A 22,499-nucleotide genomic window follows, 5' to 3' on the forward strand; every position below is an offset into this window, starting at 1 on the left:
TATTCTGAGAAGTTACATTTTTCATTTAGAGATACAACTATAGGAGGATCTGGTGGACTCTCATCACAAATTGATGTTGGTTCATTACTGAAGTGTTTCTTCAATGTTATCTTACGGACAAATTTGTTTAAGTCCAAGATGATATCAAAGAGGTTAAAGTCCTGTGTAGGTGAGAAACTCAAGCCTTTGGATAATACCGCTCTCTCAAACTCATTTAATGCATAGTCCGATAAGTTAATGATCTTTAACTCTTGTTGTTTTTGTTGCTCTTGAATTTCTGGCGACTTGGGTACCTCGGCGTCTGGGAAGTGATGGATACCTTGCTTCCTTCTTCCACTGGTTTTGAAGTAATGAGCTTTGCGTGCAGTATGCTTATATGCAGGTACTTATTAGTAACTTTTTTTGTAACAAAAACATTCATTATGTGCCGTAAATGTTTAAGTATAATGGTTTCTGAATTACCTCATTTCTTAAATAAGGGGCTAATGTTCTGGGTTGGAACAGTGGTCTGTTCCTAGGAACAAATATTTATTGGATTGAGGAACATATTGTTTTTATTAAGATCAACTGTCCCTCTTATTTAGAATATATCTTTTAAATTAAGATATTCTTTATTGGAGTCTTTTGCCTCTAAGAATAAGTTTAGACAGTTTAAAATGTCTGTTTTCTGTACCACTTTGTTAGCTAAAGCTATTGATTGTACAGATCAGTCTGAGCCTTATGTCTCCCAAATCTGTTGGAACCATATAGAAAAATCACTTAAATCTGTGCTTAAAAGGGACAGACTACTCCAGAATTTTTATATTTTAAAAAGATAGATAATCCCTTTATTACCCATTGCCCAGTTTTGCATAACCAACACTGTTATATTAATATACTTTTTACCTCTGTGATTACCTTGTATCTAAGCCTCTGCAGACTGCCCCTTATTTCAGTTCTTTTGTCAGACTTGTATTTTAACCAATCTGTGCTAACTCATAACTAACTCCATGTGAGTGAGTACAATGGTATCTATATGGCTCACATGAACTAGCACTGTCTAGCTTTTAAAATCTGTCAATATGCACTAAATTAAGAGGCATCTTTCAAGCGATTAGAAATTAGCATAGCATAGCACAGCATATTTCAACAAAGAATATCAAGCGAACAAAGCAAATACGATGATAAAAGTAAATTGGAAAGTTTTTTTAAAATTGCATGTCCTATCTGAATCATGAAAGTTTCATTTTGGCTAGACTGTCCCTTTAAATTACAGAGAGATATTTAAGAAAATACAAACTAGGTTACAAAGATGGGCTTCATTTCTGATAATTGTATCTAAAAAGATCATCTTAATGAAAATAGTTATTCTCCCACTGAGTTTGTATCTATTAATATACTTTTTACCTCTGTGATTACCTTGTATCTAAGCCTCTGCAGACTGCCCCTTATCTCAGTTCTTTTCACAGTCTTGCATTCTCGCCAATCAGTGCTGCCTCAAATAATTCCATGGGTGTGAGCACAATTTTAGCTATATGGCATGCATGAACTAGCACTGTCTAGCTGTGTGACACTGTCAAATACACTGAGATAAGAAGCATGAGAAATGAGCATATGAGCCTACCTAGTTTTAGCTTTCAATAAAGAATATCAAGAGAACAAAGCAAATTTGATGATAAAACCAAATTGGAAAGTTGTTTAAAATGACATGCCCTAGATGGCATGCTCTAGAGGTGGTTTCCGGGGGAGGAGCTCAGGTGTAGGGCTCCTGTTGCACCTGTCTAAGCATCACCTCCACCTTAGGCTATTGGCGAAACCCTCGCGCCCAAACCCTCAGACCCAGGGTGGCCTACTTAGCTGTTTCACCGCTCCTGGAACCGCAGCAGTGCCACGACTATGCACTGAGCTGCATTCTGCAGCATTTATAGGTCCCTGTTTCTATATACTGCACACTTCTAAGAGACTATTTTTCTCTCTCCTGGTCCCCAAACTGGAAGATATATATCTTTTTCTTTCTTTTGTGTATTGGTTCCTTGCATAAACCTGCCTCTTCAAACACACAAGGACAGAGGTCATCATACCACAATCTCAGAAGACTTACCCGAGTGGAGTCTCCCCTGTGACTGGTCTGGCGGTGTTCGCAGGGTTTGAAGTGGGAGCCCGCCCGTTGTTTGTCTGCACCGGCTTTTGTGGACTCTGTGGCGACCGGACCTTGTTTTCCTGTTGGGCCTCCCGCGGTGGTGAATTCTTCTTGCTGGACGGTCCCCGGCTGCTTCTGGCTTTGTCTGCGGTGAAGGGTGTGGAGAGGTGGTCGGCTGCGCGGACTGCTGTATCAGGTCCGGGTGTCCCCTCCCACCGGTGCTGCGCGAGGGGCACGGACCGCTATTCCTATCTTCTGGACTTTGGACTGGCTGGATCGCCCTGGAGAAAAGTCTTGCGATCTTCAAACTGCATCTACAGACAGCAACGGGTAACGTTTAAAACTGTTTAACTGCTATTACCCCCCACCGCCCCTCTCACTTGGAACAGTGTTTGACTCTATACATACAAGGGGCAAACTCTGATGGGTGTACCGGGATAGAGCAATAAATGCTAAATAACTAATGTCTCAACATGGCCCTTTGGAGCAAGCACGGCTGAGTTTAAACAAAGAGACATAATTTCATCTTGCTTTTTTTTTTTTTTTTTTGTTTTTTGTTTCTGGAACGTCAAACTTTTCCTTTTTTTTTCTCTGCTTTAAAAAAAATACTGCTTATTTAAAACTACTTGATTGTCAGCAGCTTGATACTAATGTTTCTATTCACTTATTTACTTGCTAACAGTGCTGCCTTATGTCATATACATGAATTAAGAATGTTGCTTTCTTATGCTAAATAGCTATCAGTTATCAAACAAACCTACGAGTTAGATAAAACTGTTTAGTTAAGTTGAAGTAAACTAAAATAACTCAAATCAACTGAATTTGTTTGGCCCTGCTTAGTTTAAATTTTTCTTTTTGTTAGGCGGGGAGAAGGAGAGAAAAGAGAGACAATTGTTGCATAATATCTGTTTTTCCTCTCTTTTTTTTTTTCTCTCTCTCTCCCTTCGCCTCTTCTTTATTTGTGGGATATAGCTTGACATAAGGTTGTTACAAAAAGATACTTGTAAAGATATAAGGGCAAGAGCTATAACTATCCCTACCCCTTTGTATTTACCTGCTTCTGTTCTAAATTGAGGCCTCATAACCTCTAGAAGTCTTTAAAAATTATTACACTTATTGTTGAACATAAAACTTTCTGTATTTATCCTAAGGAAACTTTTGCAAATAATTTTCTCCAGTCCGCTGTAATAATTTACAGTGAAACTGAATTGGTGGAGCCAATAGACAAAGGTTGTAAACAGCCTTAGACAGCCCCTGGTGTAAAAAAAAAAAAAAAAAAATCAGATGTGATCTTTATCACAAAACTAAAGGCTTATCTAAAAAATTATAGATTTTACCCAGGCGAAACCATATAATCACACCAAATAAATTGCTGAAGAACAAAAGAATGAAAGAAGGGATGTGATAATGCAGATTCCTTACAAATTTTAGCTCTCCACAAACAAAACTCTGAAAAGCAAACCTGCTTGTTTTATAGATATATAATATGTATCTGAGTATAATGTCAGTAATATTCTAACAGGGAAAACTAACAGGTGAAACACCTTTTTCTATCCCAATTGTTAATCCTTGGCTAATTTTTTTTCTTCTTTCCACACAAATGAGCTGACATTAGAAACATCTAATACTCTAAACTTATCTAGTACTCCCTCTTGTCTCGTTTGTCTCGTTTCTCCTTCTTAACAAGTCTAATAGTATAATCTTCACGTCCATACCTGTAAGTAGAACTATCACGAAACATTCACTTTATAGCGCAGCATAACAGCTAGTAATAGGGGAAGCTAATTAAAAATAAAACAACACTTTTCCTCTTCCCTTTTCACAAAAACAATTTTCACAACTATACTTAACACTTTTTTGTCACCCCACATTGACACATTCTCACAATCACGTCCTTCACATTACACAAATTCCTTTAACACACATACGCACTTTCACTCCTCACACTTGTTCACTGCCCTTTTTTTTCTCTCCTCCTCCACTTCACTGATAAACAACTCACTTACACTTCCCCCCTTTTTCAACCCCTTAAATAGATATAGTACACATGGACAATTTTTTTTCTAATACCTCTAAGACACCTTCACCAAATATGGCAGCTAGAAATAGAGACAGGAAAACTAAGATTACTCAAGACCCCCTTTCTGAATCAACTATTACACATATGGCATCTATATCTGAATCTACCAATATACAAAGCTTAGTTACTAGCATCTCTGAAGCCCTTACACCTAAATTTGACACGCTAAGGGCAGAAATTAAACAAGATATATCCCTGTTAACTCAAGAGATAAGACAGTTCTCCAACAGATTACAGGAGGTAGAGCAACGAGTGTCAGACTTGGAGGACTTAACATAACTCTAAACTTGAGACTTTAAAGATCAATTCCCGGGGAGTCCATGATAGGTTGGAGGACTTGGAAAATCGATCTAGAAGAAATAATATTCGTATAATTGGCCTCCCTGAGGACAAAAAATATGATGACCTATGTCGTTTTATATCAGATACACTTACTAAGGTCCTAAACATTCTTCCAACCTACCATCCGATTCTAGTAGAAAGAGCGCATAGAGTGGGTCCTCCTCGTTTAGACAACAGGGATAAGAGTCGCCCTAGACCGGTTATTGCGAGACTACTCAATTTCCAAGACAAAAACATGCTACTGCAATCCTATCGTAAAAATCGGCCAGTCCTCATAGACAAGGCTAGAATCATGATTTTTCAAGATTTCTCGGCACATACAGCCTCTAAGAGAAGAGAGTTGGCCCCGATCTGTACAAAGCTCATACAAAATGGGTACCGTGCCACTTTAATATACCCCTCTAAACTTAGAGTTGAAGCTCTAAGACATTTATTTGAAGATGCTCAAATGGCTGCAGATTTTTTTAAAACACTGAACCCGTAATCTTAGACAGATGATGACTCTATGTCATAAAAATAGAATAGGGCCTATGAATGGGGAATCCCCGGGGATTGGGGGAAGTTTCAATGATAAATTTTTAATCCATCTAAGTATGTAACCCTTTTTTTTTTTTTTTCCTCTCTCTCCCCCTCTCCGTTCCCTAAGTAAATGATGCAAAAGGCAAATAATTTAAAAATAGTATCCTGGAACGTAGGAGGCATCTCGACCCCCATTAAAACGTAAAGCAATACTTTCTCATCTATGTAGAACCCAAGTGGATATTGCCCTTATACAAGAAACTCATTTAAATTTTGAAGAATCTCTAAAGTTAAAAGCCCAATGGGTTAAAGATGTTATTATAGCACAAAGTATTAGGAAAAAGAGAGGTGTAGCTATATTAATAGCGAAGAAATCACAACTAGAAATCTTGTATTCTGAGGCAGACCTGGAGGGGAGATATGTCATTGTGAAATTTAAGGCAGCCCAATTGACATATACAACTTTGTAATATATATGGTCCGAACGTCTCTGATCCGAATTTTTGGAATACCATCCAGACCAAACTCTTATTAATTTCTGAAGGGTATTTGATCCTAGGAGGAGATTTCAATATGGCACCACAATCTCCGATAGATAGACTCAGGAGAAATCCCATGCAAATAAAACAAAAGAAAGACAATTTAGATACAAAAATCTTTAATAAAATTAAGCAAAATCTGGCATTACGGGATATTTGGAGAATTCAAAATCCTGACACACAGGATTACACCTGTCTCTCCAAAGCCCATAAAACCCTTTCTAGGATCGACTTATTTCTAACGGATGAACGTCTATCTTTAACAAATATAAGAGCAGGAATAATGCCGATCTTTCTTTCCGATCACGGGCCTATCTTTCTCGTAATTCATTTGGGCCATCCAAAGCCCAAATTCTCTCGTTTTTTCTTCCCTTATTACTTAGCAACGGATTTCAAATTTAAGGAACGGATCAGGATTAAATTTAAAGATTATGCTAATAACAACAGCGACTACGTAGGGCGCCCAGATATATTCTGGGAGGCAGCCAAAGCGGTACTAAGAGGCGAAATCACCACTTATGTAGCTACTTTAACTAAAAAGCTGAAGATAATAGAAAAAGAAATCAATAACACATTGATTAATTCATATAATCGCTTTCTTCTGGAAAAAAAAACCTTAAATTGGGCAAAATATATTCGTGCCAAAAGCGCTAGAGACTCTTTTATATTGTCCCAGGAAACACACAAAGAACTCATATTTCAAGCCAAATTATATAAATTTGGCAACAAATCTGGAAAAATGCTAGCTAGATTAGTTAAAAATGAGGGAAAGAAACCAACCATTGAAGAACTTCAAAATAAGGGGAAGCAAATTTTAGACCCTAAGGAAATTTCCGACATATTCTTAGAATATTATCAGGATCTCTACGCCTGTAAAGGCTATGATGGGGAGAGGGCTGCTGAGTTTTGGAGTAAAATCATATTTCCCACAGCAACAGGAAAGAGATAGAGAGAGAAATTCTCAAACTCTCCTCTAATAAAGCCCCAGGCCCTGATGGGCTGCCAAATTAATTTTACAAAATTTTGTCAGCAGAAATAACACCTTACCTGAGTAATCTCTATAATAAGATTTATGTTGATAGTAACCCGGTCTCGGCCTCCTTTTCCTCATCATATACAACTTTGATCTTAAAAGAGGGGAAGGATCCCTTGCAAAAAGAGTCATATAGACCAATTGCCCTGCTCAACTCAGACTACTAAATTATGTCCTCCATTCTTGCAACTAGGTTACAACCCATCTTAGCAAAAATAATACACACAGATCAAGTTTCTAAATGGGCGTAACTCGGCGGCAAAAATTAGAGAGCTTCTTGTTACAATGGATTACATTCAGAACAATCCCCTCTCTGCCACGGGGAGAGAGGGCCTCCCTGACCTGGCAGTGTTGTCAATTGATGCAGAGAAAGCCTTTGATTCTGTAGTTTTCAATCATACATTGACAGCTTTAACAAAGTTTGGGATAGTTGGTAATCTTCCTAGATTTGTGGGAAACTTGCATACTCATTCCTAAACAAGGTTGATAGTAAATGACACTGTTTCTTCTCCAATTGTGATAGACAGAGGCACACGTCAGGGTTGCCCTCTCTCCCCGCTTCTTTTCGATATAGCCATTGAACCGCTGGCTATTATGATCAGGGAATCCCTAGAGGGCATAAGGATCCGAGATTATCAGATAAAAATTGGTCTATATGCTGATGATCTACTAATCTACATATCTAACACAAAATTAAACATACCAAAACTCCTTCAAATAACCGATCATTTTGGCTCCTTCTCGGGATATAAGGTAAATAAATTAAAATCTGAAATACTCTGGCTGAGGAAAAACAGTAGCTCCATTTTAAATATCCCATTTAGAGTGGTCACAGATTCTTTTAAGTATCTAGGGATTCATATTGCACTTAACCTATGGGACTTATACAAATTTAATATATCACCCATATTAATTTCTATTAAGGATAAACTCAAATCTTGGCAGAATTTGCCTTTGTCAGTTTCTGGTCGAGTAGAATTATTTAAAATGATCCTCCTCCCTAAACTCCTATATATCCTTCAGAATGTACCATTGCTCTTATTAGAAAAAGATATCTGCTTTATTAATGCTGCACTTAGTCAATTTATATGGCAGGGTAAGAGACCTAAGATATCTCTTGCTAAACTTACTATATCCAAAGATCTTGGAGGTTTAGCATTACCGAACATTAAATTCTACAATCTTAGCTTTCTGGCGCGCATAGTAGCTGATTGGATATACGCAAAAAATTATATTCTAAACAATGAGTTAGAACTGAATATTTGTAAGCCTTATCTCCCAGTGGCTATGATTCATTCTTTATCACGGGAGTTGCCTGCGAATATTAAAGGACTTAGCACTATATATATCCCGATTAAGGCATGGGGTATACTAACTAAATCTCTTTCAATATCCAGAAGTGTCTCGAAACATCTTCCTATAATAGGGAATCCACAATTCCAAGCAGGTATAAATTCAATTATCTTTAATAGGTGGCATAACTCTGGTCTCGACAAAATAATATGTATATTAGATAAAGACAGAAAATGTATCAAGTCCTTCGAGGAACTTAAAATAGAATTTAATCTCCCTAATAGAGACTTTTTTGCTTATTTGCAAATAAGGCATTTTGCTGCGGAATTAAACAGCAAGGTTATTGTTGGACGCTAGGTAAATTGGAAAACTGGCTAATTCTGACAAAAAATTATCATATGTCTATTACCCCATGTTATAATATACTTAACATAAGTAGAGGTACTCCTTTACTAGATAATATGGCATTAAAGTGGAGTTCATTAATATCCCAGACAAACATTGACTCGAAAACTATCCAACTATCAATAAGTAAAGTAGCTGCCTCTACGATATCTGCCACCTGGCGGGAGGCCCATATTAGGCTCCTTCATAGGACATACTTTACTCCGGAGAAAGGCCTTAGAATACACAATCAGCAATTTAACAAGTGTCCTAAATGTTCCCTTCAGGCGGCAGACCTGATTCATATGTTTTGGTCTTGCCCAAAGATTAGAAGATTCTGGAATAGATTGGAATTTTGGCTAAAAACTACATTAAAAGTTAATATAACTCCTCTATCACTATACCAAATTATACTGTACCTAAAGATGGAAAATGGTCATCAGGATAATGATAAAATAATAACCCTCTCTATTTTAACTACTAGATACCTGATTTGCAAAAAATGGAAAACAAGAGCACTCCCGACAATTCCCGAAATCAGGAATTATTTAAAAAAACAATGTATGCTAGAACAAAAGGACATAGATATTGACAAGGAACCGGACATAAGGAAGTTTTTTAGTAAATGGGCAACATTTATAAAATCACTTCAGGAAACCGAAATTGATTATTTAATTTTTCCCTTTAAAAATTCAGAAATAGTTCTCCTGGGGTTCTGGTAGATGTAGAAATTGCGGAGAGGGGAAGAGATTAGCCAATATGGTTTTCCTTCTTTTTTTTTTTTTTCTCTCTGGCCGATTGTCACTGGTTTTGTTTGGATGGATATTATGTTATAATGCTCCGATCACTTCGGTGGCTGGAGAAACTGATCCAAGACAGTGGAGAGGAGGGGGGGGGAAATGGGGAGAGAAAGAGAAAAATCTAGCAGAGTTTATAATTTGTTTTGCCTCCCTCCTCCTTGCTTCCCCTTTTTCTTTTTTGTTCTTTCTCTTCCTTTTTTTTTTTTTTTTTTTAATTACTCTGGTTGAAACATATTGACATAATTTTGCAAATTGTAAATATTTACTAATGGTTGCTTTGGGTAATATGGAAAGATAATCAGCCCTGCGTGGCGCCAAATATGTTTTTGGGAGGGGGAAAAAAAAAAAATCCCAAGGCATTTTCAGAGACAAATGAAGTAGTTATTTTAATATTTTGAATAATACTAAGCATAATCTCAAATATGCATGCTAAGTAGAATTAGCATAATATTGTATAAATTATGCAAGGCCATTAGGCCGTACTATGCCTTAGTGCTTCTTTATTTTTCTCAATTTTCTGTTCAAAAATGTATTATCTCTGTTTTTTGTTTTGGCTTATAAATAAAGATAAAAAAAAATAAAAATGACATGCCCTATCTGAATAATTAAAGGGACAGTCAACACAACATTTATAATTACTTACTCCTATATAGTAGTTAATGATAATTTAAATCCTCCTGTAGCCCATGTTTAATGCATATATGTTTTTCATTCAAAATCACTTACTTTTCATACTCCGGCCAATTTGAAATGGCCACCAGGGCCTCCATTACATATGCAGCGTCGCCCGCAAAATCCTCCGCCGCCATTTTTTACGCGATTTTGGTATTACATATACGGCGTAGCATACAAGTTATGGGCAAATATTTCACCCTTCGCTTGCAATTATTACTCCCATAGGCTAACATGGGACCGCGTCGTAAATCGGTATCCAATATCCAGCGCAAGGCCTTACGTGGCGAAAATGGAGAAAAGGCAGCCGTAGCAGGCCTTGTGCGGAGTATGACAGCACCGTAACTCCCGAAAATGCCTTAAAAAATAAACTAACACCTAACGCATGCGCAATGTCTATCTACCTGTCAACCACAATCCCCCACCGCAATAACTAATAAAGTCTATTAACCCCTAAACCGCCATAGCCCACAATACAAGTAATAACTAAATTATTAATCCCTAAATCCGCCAACCCCAACATCGCAAACTACCTCTTAAAACGATTAACCCCTAATCCGCCATTAACCCACAATGCAATAAACCTATTCAAGTACTAACCCCTAAACCGCCATAGCCTATTAAATGTATTAACCCCTAAACCTAAGTCTAACCCTAACTTAAATATTATTTAAATAAATCTAAATAAATTTACTATTAACTAAATTATTCCTATTTAAAACTAAATACTTACCTATAAAAAAAAACTAAGATAGCTACAATATAATTAATAATTACATTGTAGCTATTTTAGGATTTATTTTTATTTTACAGGCAACTTTTTATTTATTTTAACTAGGTAGAATAGTTAATAACTATTTAATAACTCCCTAGCTAAAATAAGTACAAATTTACCAATAAATAAAGCCTAACCTAAGTTTCAATTACACCTAACACTACACTATCATTAAATAAATTAATTAACTACAATTACCTAACATTAAATACAATTAAATAAAATAAACTAAAGTACAAAACCCCCCCACTAAATTACAGAAAATAAAAAAAATACAAGAAGTTTAAACTAATTACACATAATCTTAGCCCCCTAATAAAATAAAAAAGCCCCCCAAAATAATAAAATTCCCTACCCTATACTAAATTACAAATTTCCCTTAAAAGGGCTTTTTGCGGGGCATTGCCCCAAAGTAATCAGCTCTTTTACCTGTAAAAAAAGAAATACAACCCCCCCAACATTAAAACCCACCACCCACACACCCAACCTTACTCTAAAAACCACCCAATCCCCCATTAATAAAACCTAACACTACCATCTTGAAGATCACCCTACCTTGAGCCGTCTTCACCCAGCCGGGCAGAAGTCTTCATCCGATCCGGGCAGAAGAGGTCCTCCAGCCGGGCAGAAGTCTTCATCCGATCCGGGCAGAAGAGGTCCTCCAGCCGGGCAGAAGTCTTCATCCAAGCGGCATCTTCTATCTTCTTCCATCCGACGAGGAGCGGGTCCATCTTGAAGACATCCGACGCGGAGCATCCTCTTCCATCGACGGCGACTGTAGAATGAAGTTTTTTTTAAATGACGTCATCCAAGATGGCGTCCCTTCAATTCCGATTGGCTGATAGAATTCTATCAGCCAATCGGAATTAAGGTAGGAAAAATCCTATTGGCTGATGCAATCAGCCAATAGGATTGAGCTTGCATTCTATTGGCTGATTTTTCCTACCTTAATTCCAATTGGCTGATAGAATTCTATCAGCCAATCGGAATTAAAGGGTGGATGACGTCATTTAAAAGGAACCTTCATTCTACAGTCGCCGTCGATGGAAGAGGATGCTCCGCGTCGGATGTCTTCAAGATGGACCCGCTCCTCGTCGGATGGAAGAAGATAGAAGATGCCGCTTGGCTGAAGACTTCTGCCCGGCTGGGTGAAGACGGCTCAAGGTAGGGTGATCTTCAAGGGGGTAGTGTTAGGTTTTATTAAGTGGGATTGGGTGGGTTTTAGAGTAAGGTTGGGTGTGTGGGTGGTGGGTTTTAATGTTGGGGGGGTTGTATTTCTTTTTTTACTGGTAAAAGAGTTGATTACTTTGGGGCAATACCCCGCAAAAAGCCCTTTTAAGGGCTATTTGTAATTTAGTATAGGGTAGGGAATTTTATTATTTTGGGGGGCTTTTTTATTTTATTAGGGGGTTTAGATTAGGTGTAATTAGTTTAAACTTCTTGTAATTTTTTTTATTTTCTGTAATTTAGTGGGGGGGGGGGGTTGTACTTTAGTTTATTTTATTGTATTTAATGTTAGGTAGTTGTAGTTAATTTAATTTATTTAATGATAGTGTAGTGTTAGGTGTAATTGTAACGTAGGTTAGGTTTTATTTTACAGGTAAATTTGTACTTATTTTAGTTTTACTTAGTTTTAAAAAGGAATAATTTAGTTAATAATAGTAAATTTATTTAGATTTATTTAAATAATATTTAAGTTAGGGGGTGTTAGGGTTAGACTTAGGTTTAGGGGTTAATAAATTTATTATAGCGCAGCGACAGATTAGGGGTTAATACATTTAATAGGCTATGTGGGCTATGGCAGTTTAGAGGTTAATACTTGAATAGGTTTATTGCGTTGTGGGTTATGGCGGTTTAGGGGTTAATAATTGAGTTATTACTTGCGGTGTGGATTTGATGGCGGATATAGGGGTTAATAGTTTAAATAGGCATATTGCGTTGTGGGGGGTTGTCGGTCTAGGGGTTAATACATTTATTATTAGTAGTGAGAGTTTGGGGATTGCGGATATAGGGGTTTTACGTGTTGGGGCTTATTTTTGGGAGACGTGTTAGACTTTTACGGTAGATTTGTTATTTTTTTTTACTTTTCTTAGGCGCCGACAGTTTCTAAAGTACCGTAAGTCACTGGCGACTCCAGAAATTTGTATTTACGCTTATTTCTGGACATCGCTAGTTTATCAGACTTACGGCACTTTATGAACTGACGGCGGGGTATATTTAATACCCCGATGTGCGAGGTGAAATTACGGGCGGCGCAGGTTCCCACACTTGCGCCGAAACCTGCGCCGTATATTTGATCGCACCCCAGACCCCTCCTTTCCCGGACGTCATCCTAAATGAATGCTCGTACCCAATGATATTCCTTTTCTAATACACACAGGCTGTCTCTCATTCAATGATTGGTTCCTCGTAAGGAACAACCTGATTTGTTTAAAACGTCCAATAGGAGGAGTAGTGCCAGCCAATAAATAGACATCTATATGGCCGCGCTGTACCCTTTGAAAAAGCCACGTTAGTGGCGAAACATGTTAGGGAATTGTTTGTAAAATGCCAGTTAGCATTTTTTAATTAGCAGGAAAAGAGGTCTTTATATTATATATAACTATTGTGGTTGTGCACAATATTAAGTAAATTTACTCGAAAATGGGGTTAACTCAGTAGCAATATCTTTAGCTCAATCGATATTAGAAGCTTAGAATCAGCCAATGGCCAGAACTATGGAGCTTTAAATATACATACAACACCGCCAATACTTAGTGAAGCACCTTAAGCTAAACTGGCATTTATAGCCATGGATTTAGTAAGCGGTTAGTAATGTTATACATCTGATATAGATATATTATCGCAAGTATTACAAATATTGTAAGCAGTTATAGATGTGATGCATTAAGCATTGATATAATATTACAAACACTTCAAAAATCAATCAGTATCTATAGCGTGGATTCAGCAAGCGGTTATTAGTATGAAGATTCATATATACAGATAATACCGCAAATATTTAGCGAATTCTCGCTATAATACCGCTAACAACTCTCAAGGCCCAAGTGGACAATATGATTTAACTAGTTAATATTACTAAGTAATAGTTGATACATACTAAGAGCATAATTAGTATACCAAGAACAGCTACTTTATTGTAACATTATAATATACTCACATGATTACCATAACTCTTACATCGTAAGATCTTAATATTAATTATCAGAGAAACAAATGATGAGAATACCATTACCAAACGCTTTCTTGTGAACTTATACTGGAAGCGTGTTACCAATATTATCAAAGATCCAAGAACGCCAAGATCCATTAGAGCTACTATGTTACTTAAATGTGTTGCTGTTATAACAATTATAGTACATATTATCAACTTTAAAAATTCAATGGAATTTTAGTAACATAATCTCTGTGTAGTGATTCAAGCATAATGCTCGTGCATACATAAGTATTGATAAATATACGATCCAAAGACATTACAGGGGTTAATATATTAACTCACTGACCAGTATTATTATACTACACACAGACAGTACTTTTTGTATTTATATAGCTAGGAGGCTATTTAAAATAGCATTATGCATATATTTCCAACAATATCATACTGAGATAAGAATACAACCACTAGGAAATCAGGTATTGTCTCACTAAGGTACATATTAAATGCAATACTACAAGCATTAATAACAAACTTTGGTGATAATATGGGATATTTACGTTAATACCTCTAATATTAAAATTTGATTTGAATGGTTAGTCATAGACCACATATACAATATTAGAGTAAATATCATAACACAACAGCTTTCCCAAATAAAAGCTCAAAGTATAACAAAATACTATACAATTACCGAGATTAACCTGACTTGAAATTCAAGTAATTTCTAATACACACCACAACCACTTAATGTACTCCGTGAATAACGGATAAAAACCTACAAAGACCCAAACCTGTGTTTTTAATAAAGTTTGTATGTCAATTGTGTTTGTTGCCTTATATTTAAAAAAAATACCAATAAAGGTTATATTTTAATAAATATCCCCACGCACACTCTCCTCCCAGGAGACACAGCTCTTGTCCAATTTTTGTCACTATCAATTAGGGAATGAGTGCTATATAGGTGTACAATCCATCAATCCAAGGATTGATAATTCTCGTCTAAATGAATGCTCTGTTTAAAGTAACTGCTCCGTGTCGAGCAAGCTCGTGTACGTCTTTTGCGCATGCGCATTGTATTTAGGAGTTTAGTCTCACAACACCAAGTGCAAGCTTCTATGAATTCTCCCTTGACTTCTAACCTGACTTTCACTGCATAATCCCCCCTCACAATTACTCTGCCATATGGTTCCTCCCTACAAAACAGCTGTCACAAATATCTCAGGATTCAGCTCCTAAGGAGTTAACTTTGTGCAGCTTGCACTCAAAACAGTTATTTGTTTTCAAGAAGAATTGTGTTTGTATTTTCTTTGAAGTGCCAGAACCCTCTAACTAGCCACCAAATGCTAGTGTGTATGCATTGAGTCATAAAATCACTGAAGCTCTTAGTCACAGAGATACACAGGATAAAGTTTATGGCTTAAGCTGTCAATAGAATGCATGATGCAAAACAGGCCCTTCATTACAAAAACTGACCAGGTCACTGACAGGACATTGGTATATTATGTACATATGTGGGTTAAAAGTGTTATAACCTTAACGGCAGGTAAATATGACAACCTATGGCATATTTGATATCAAACTGGTTCTCCCAATAAAACTAAGAGGTTCTAAATATGTAAATATAGAAATTTCTTACCTAGCAGGAATGATAATGGATTGTATAAATTCAGGCAAGAAATTTAGTCTATTGAAGTTTGTAAAGACAGTGGGGTTTCTTAGCCCGCCCAGGAGGGTGTGGTTAAGCAACATGATCTCTGAGAAGTAGGTTTAAGAATCTTATTTTTTAACAATAAGATTGTCATTCTTACAAGGGGAGCTGCTGTACAGAAGTAAGGAGCCATCATTTTCTTGCCATTCCCCTGGCGCAGATCTTGAAGCTAGTAAAGTATTCAATTCTGTTTTTCTCCTTTTTATTTTAAAACACTGTTTGCGTGTGTAATTTTATTTGTAACAACTTTTTATTATTAATGCATTGTGCATAATATTTTTGGCATAATAAATAATTCCTTTATTAAGTTTGGCCTTTGTCTAATAATTGAACCACTTTACTGAAAGAGACTGGAATATTAGAACTGTATAAGTTTAGGTTATTTTCTGCTAAATTGTATTTCTAGAGTTAATGTGTAAAGTCTGGGGTTTTCCTTAAGATTTTCCCTTTAATAAATTTTAAGTGGTGGCAGCATTTGAGCTTTAGGTGACAGAAAAGGGGGCTGAAAACCCTTTCTGTGCCAAATAAGTGACTGGTGCAGGGTTGGATAACCTTGGTTCGTCACAACAGCCATGTCACGAACACACAATACTTGCAGCTATACAAATAGCATGAGCCAGACACCATGGGGGGAGCTTTATAATATTGCCAGTAATTAATGCAAACGTCAGAATTCACACACTGGTAGCGCCAAGTGCAAACACCTTGCACATCAATAGAAAATAAAATGCAATGCATATACTGGTGTCTTTAGTACTAGATACAGAACTGCACAATGTCAGACCACACACAGCCCAACCACTATAGTGTAATGTTACACCGAGATATTTCTGTCACAGCCTCAGTCCCCATACATAATACTATAAGTGACATTGTACAGTTCTGTATCTAGTGTAACACTGAATAATGAAAGAAATATTAAGTTTAATGTCCCTTTAAAACTGACCATGCTACACATCTGCCCCTAGTTAGTCTGAGCAGGGGTGATAAGATCATGTTAAACAATACAAGTGTTGCTAACAAACTAATATAAACCCTTTCTCTACTCAGTAACAAGGTCAGATTGGCTCCTACAAACAAGGCAAACTATGTGGGGTTATTAGTTACTGTGCACCCCTCTGCGCTAGCTACTGAGCACTCCTCTGTGCTAGTTACTGTGCGCCCCTAGATAAAGTAGGGCTGATAATGTGTGCTTTGGGGTACAGTGTGCATTAACCCTTCACTGTAACAGAGACACACAGTGTGCATTAACCCTTCACTAGCACAGAGAACAGCACAGTGTGTATTAACCCTTCACTAGCACAGAGAGCAGCACATTGTGTATTAACCCTTCACTAGAACAGAGCAGCACACTGTGTATTAACCCATTCACTATTATTATTATTAACCCCTTCACTAGCACAGAAATCTGCAGTGTATAATCCCTTCACTAAGAAATAGCTGCACAGTGTGTATTAACCCCTTCATTAGAACATACATCTGTAGTGGGTATTAACCCTCCACTAGCAAAGACAGCAGCAGTGTTTATTAACCCTTCATTGGCACAGGGAGCAGCCCAAAGTGCATTAACCCTTCCCTACCACAGAACAGTGTAGTGGGTATTAACCCTTCACTAACACACAGAGTTAAACAGCACTTACTATCCCATTGACTGGCACAAGCAGGTGAATAACATTCACTAAAAGAACAACATTTATAAACTTTTTAAGCAGACTAGAGAATAACTAAAACGTTTTATCACACAATACACACACAGCCTGACTCACTAACCCAGCAACAGCTGCACAGGAAGTAAATGGGAGGGAAACAAAGGCCAGTTCAATACTGAACTATATCTCCCAGAATACACGCTGAGAAGTCACATGTTAAGCAACAGCCAATCAGACAAAAGAAAATATGCAACCATTTCAAAGACAAATTGAATGCTGTTAACATTGTTTAAATGCTGCAAATTCATAAAATTAGTAACTGAGCACATTGTCACCGTCATATCCTATACTAGTGCATTACAGCTACACTATATACATAAAGCTACACTATATACATAAAGCTACACTATATATATACAGCTACACTATATACATAAAGCTACACTATATACATACAGCTACACTATATACATACAGCTACACTATATACATACAGCTACACTATATACATACAGCTACACTATATACATACAGCTACACTATATACATAAAGCTACACTATATACATAAAGCTACACTATATACATAAAGCTACACTATATACATACAGCTACACTATATACATACAGCTACACAATATACATAAAGCTACACAATATACATAAAGCTACACTATATACATAAAGCTACACTATATACATAAAGCTACACTATATACATAAAGCTACACTATATACATAAGCTACACTATATACATAAAGCTACACTATATACATTACAGCTACACTATATACATTACAGCTACACTATATACATACAGCTACACTATATACATAAAGCTACACTATATACATAAAGCTACACTATATACATAAAGCTACACTATATACATAAAGCTACACTATATACATACAGCTACACTATATACATACAGCTACACTATATACATACAGCTACACTATATACATAAAGCTACACTATATACATAAAGTTACACTATATACATAAAGCTACACTATATACATAACGCTACACTATATACATACAGCTACACTATATACATACAGCTACACTATATACATACAGCTACACTATATACATACAGCTACACTATATACATAAAGTTACACTATATACATAAAGCTACACTATATACATAAAGCTGCACTATATACATAAAGTTACACTATATACATAAAGCTACACTATATAAATAAAGCTGCACTATATACATAAAGCTACACAATATACATAAACTAACACTATATACATAAAGCTACACTATATACATAAAGCTACACTATATACATAAAGCTACACTATATACATTACAGCTACACTATATACATTACAGCTACACTATATACATAAAGTTACACTATATACATTAAAGCTAAACTATATACATACAGCTACACTATATACATACAGCTACACTATATACATACAGCTACACTATATACATACAGCTACACTATATACATTAGCACTTTCAATAGCACGGAGAAGACCTGCAGCTTGTATTAACCCCTTCACTAGCACAGAAATCTGCACACACTGTGTATATTAATTCCCTTAACCAGCACAGAGCTGCATTGTGTATTAAACCTTCAATAGTACAGAAATATTTAGTGGGTATTATTAACCCTTAACTAGCACAGAGAGCAGCATAGTGTATATTAACCCCTTCACTAGCACAGAGAGCTGCACAGTGTGTATTAACCCTTCACTAGCACAGAGAGCAGCATAGTGTGTATTAACCCCTTCACTAGCACAGAGAGCTGCACAGTGTGTATTAACCCTTCACTAGCACAGAGAGCAGCACAGTGTGTATTAACCCTTCACTAGCACAGAGTGTATTAACCCCTTCACTAGCACAGAGAGCAGCACGGTGTGTATTAACCCTTCACTAGCACAGAGAGCAGCACAGTGTGTATTAACCCTTCACTAGCACAGAGAGCAGCACAGTGTGTATTAACCCTTCACTAGCACAGAGAGCAGCACAGTGTGTATTAACCCTTCACTAGTACAGAGAGCTGCACAGTGTGTATTAACCCTTCACTAGCACAAAGAGCAGCACAGTGTGTATTAACCCTTCACTAGCACAGAGAGCAGCACAGTGTGTATTAACCCTTCACTAGCACAAAGAGCAGCACAGTGTGTATTAACCCCTCACTAGCACAGAGAGCAACACAATGTGTATTAACCCATTCACTATTATTTACCCCTTCACTAGCACAGAAATAGGCAATGTATTAACCCCTTTACTAGCACATAAATTTGTAGTGGGTACTATTAACCCTCCACTAGCACAGAGAGCTGCACAGTGAGTATTAACCTTTCACTAGCACCAAGAGCAGCACAGTGTGTATTAACCCTTCATTAGCACAGGGAGCAGCAGAGTGCATTAACCCTTCCCTACCACAGAGCAACACAGTGTGTATTAACCCCTTCACTAGCACAGAGAGCAACACAGTGTGTATTAACCCTTCACTAGCACAGAGAGCAGCACAGTGTGTATTAACCCCTTCACTAGCACAGACATTTGTAGTGGGTATTAACCCTTCACTAGCACAGGGAGCTGCACAGTGTGTATTAACCCTTCACTAGCACAGAGAGCAGCACAGTGTGTATTAACCCTTCACTAGCACAGAGAGCAGCACAGTGTGTATTAACCCTTCACTAGCACAGAGAGCAGCACAGTGTGTATTAACCCTTCACTAGCACAGAGAGCAGCACAGTGTGTATTAACCCTTCACTAGCACAGAGAGCAGCACAGTGTGTATTAACCCTTCACTAGCACAGAGAGCTGCACAGTGTGTATTAACCCTTCACTAGCACAGAGAGCTGCACAGTGTGTATTAACCCTTCACTAGCACAGAGAGCGCACAGTGTGTATTAACCATTCACTAGCACAGAGAGCAGCACAGTGTGTATTAACCCTTCACTAGCACAGAGAGCAGCACAGTGTGTATTAACCCTTCACTAGCACAGAGAGCAGCACAGTGTGTATTAACCCTTCACTAGCACAGAGAGCAGCACAGTGTGTATTAACCCTTCACTAGCACAGAGAGCTGCACAGTGTGTATTAACCCTTCACTAGCACAGAGAGCTGCACAGTGTGTATTAACCCTTCACTAGCACAGAGAGCTGCACAGTGTGTATTAACCCTTCACTAGCACAGAGAGCTGCACAGTGTGTATTAACCCTTCACTAGCACAGAGAGCAGCACAGTATTAACCCTTCACTAGCACAGCTGCACAGTGTGTATTAACCCTTCACTAGCACAGAGAGCAGCATAGTGTGTATTAACCCCTTCACTAGCACAGAGAGCTGCACAGTGTGTATTAACCCTTCACTAGCACAGAGAGCAGCACAGTGTGTATTAACCCTTCACTAGCACAGAGAGCAGCACAGTGTGTATTAACCCCTTCACTAGCACAGAGAGCAGCACAGTGTGTATTAACCCTTCACTAGCACAGAGAGCAGCACAGTGTGTATTAACCCTTCACTAGTACAGAGAGCTGCACAGTGTGTATTAACCCTTCACTAGCACAAAGAGCAGCACAGTGTGTATTAACCCTTCACTAGCACAGAGAGCAGCACAGTGTGTATTAACCCTTCACTAGCACAAAGAGCAGCACAGTGTGTATTAACCCCTCACTAGCACAGAGAGCAACACAATGTGTATTAACCCATTCACTATTATTTACCCCTTCACTAGCACAGAAATAGGCAATGTATTAACCCCTTTACTAGCACATAAATTTGTAGTGGGTACTATTAACCCTCCACTAGCACAGAGAGCTGCACAGTGAGTATTAACCCTTCACTAGCACCAAGAGCAGCACAGTGTGTATTAACCCTTCATTAGCACAGGGAGCAGCAGAGTGCATTAACCCTTCCCTGCCACAGAGCAACACAGTGTGTATTAACCCCTTCACTAGCACAGAGAGCAACACAGTGTGTATTAACCCTTCACTAGCACAGAGAGCAGCACAGTGTGTATTAACCCCTTCACTAGCACAGACATTTGTAGTGGGTATTAACCCTTCACTAGCACAGGGAGCTGCACAGTGTGTATTAACCCTTCACTAGCACAGAGAGCAGCACAGTGTGTATTAACCCTTCACTAGCACAGAGAGCAGCACAGTGTGTATTAACCCTTCACTAGCACAGAGAGCAGCACAGTGTGTATTAACCATTCACTAGCACAGAGAGCAGCACAGTGTGTATTAACCCTTCACTAGCACAGAGAGCTGCACAGTGTGTATTAACCCTTCACTAGCACAGAGAGCTGCACAGTGTGTATTAACCCTTCACTAGCACAGAGAGCTGCACAGTGTGTATTAACCATTCACTAGCACAGAGAGCAGCACAGTGTGTATTAACCCTTCACTAGCACAGAGAGCAGCACAGTGTGTATTAACCCTTCACTAGCACAGAGAGCAGCACAGTGTGTATTAACCCTTCACTAGCACAGAGAGCAGCACAGTGTGTATTAACCCTTCACTAGCACAGAGAGCAGCACAGTGTGTATTAACCCCTTCACTAGCACAGACATTTGTAGTGGGTATTAACCCTTCACTAGCACAGAGAGCTACACAGTGTGTATTAAACCTTTACTAACACAAAGAGTTAAACAGCACTTACTATCCCATTGCCTGACACAAACAGGTAAATAACATACAATAAAAGAACAACAATTATAAACTTTTTAAGAAGACTAGAGACTAACTAAAGGTTTTATCACACAATACACACAGCCTGACTCACTCACCCAGCAAGAGCCAAAGTAGTCTAGCTGCAGACTGGAGCTCCACTCTAGACAGGAAACATGTGACTTCCACTCCAATTTTTTTTTTCTTCAATAAACTTTAATGTATCAAACAACCAATATGCACAATCATTCAGAACACTTTTTTTTTTTTTAAAATAAACTTTAATGTAATCAAACAACCAATAGGCACAATCATTCTGGAAACGAAATTGCTTTTTTTTTGTTTATGCTGAGTGACATTTATAAGGGTAAATAAGTTGATTTGTGTTCTGTTAGGCAAAGTATAAGCAAATGTAATGATTATTCTAAGTTATAAATCGATCATCTCAGGAAATCACAGGAGTAATTCTTTAGTTTTCATGTATTATCTACTGTTTTAAATTAACAATATTTAAATATTTAAACCTCCACTCTACACAACAAACACGGGGAAGTTCTCTTTAAACAAAAAGAAGGTTTGCTGCAAATTCTCTCTCTTTTTTTACCGTAACTGGGTAAGAAAATTTAACAATGGTCTGATCACTAAGGGGTTAATGTTAATTCACAGTGGTTACCTTATAAATCACAATCTGCATAAAACACTGTAAATGAACATTAAGAGCAAGAAAGCTACAAAATGATTCGTTTTCAGAATGATTGTCTATAGCTT

General features: G+C 37.5%; 1 protein-coding gene across 2 annotated transcripts in view; it reads right to left on the reverse strand.

The window, feature by feature from the left end:
• Positions 1-21,875, reverse strand: part of LOC128659224 (gastrula zinc finger protein XlCGF28.1-like) — a 31,939-nt gene extending 10,064 nt beyond the window's left edge. For both annotated transcript variants that reach the window (XM_053712903.1, XM_053712902.1), the window contains exon 1: positions 21,851-21,875. The gene's annotated coding sequence lies outside the window, so the exon portion shown is untranslated. The remainder of the gene's footprint in view (positions 1-21,850) is intronic.
• Between the last annotated feature and the right edge of the window lie 624 nt (positions 21,876-22,499).

Source organism: Bombina bombina, chromosome 5 (assembly GCF_027579735.1).
Source record: "Bombina bombina isolate aBomBom1 chromosome 5, aBomBom1.pri, whole genome shotgun sequence".
Taxonomy (NCBI): domain Eukaryota; kingdom Metazoa; phylum Chordata; class Amphibia; order Anura; family Bombinatoridae; genus Bombina; species Bombina bombina.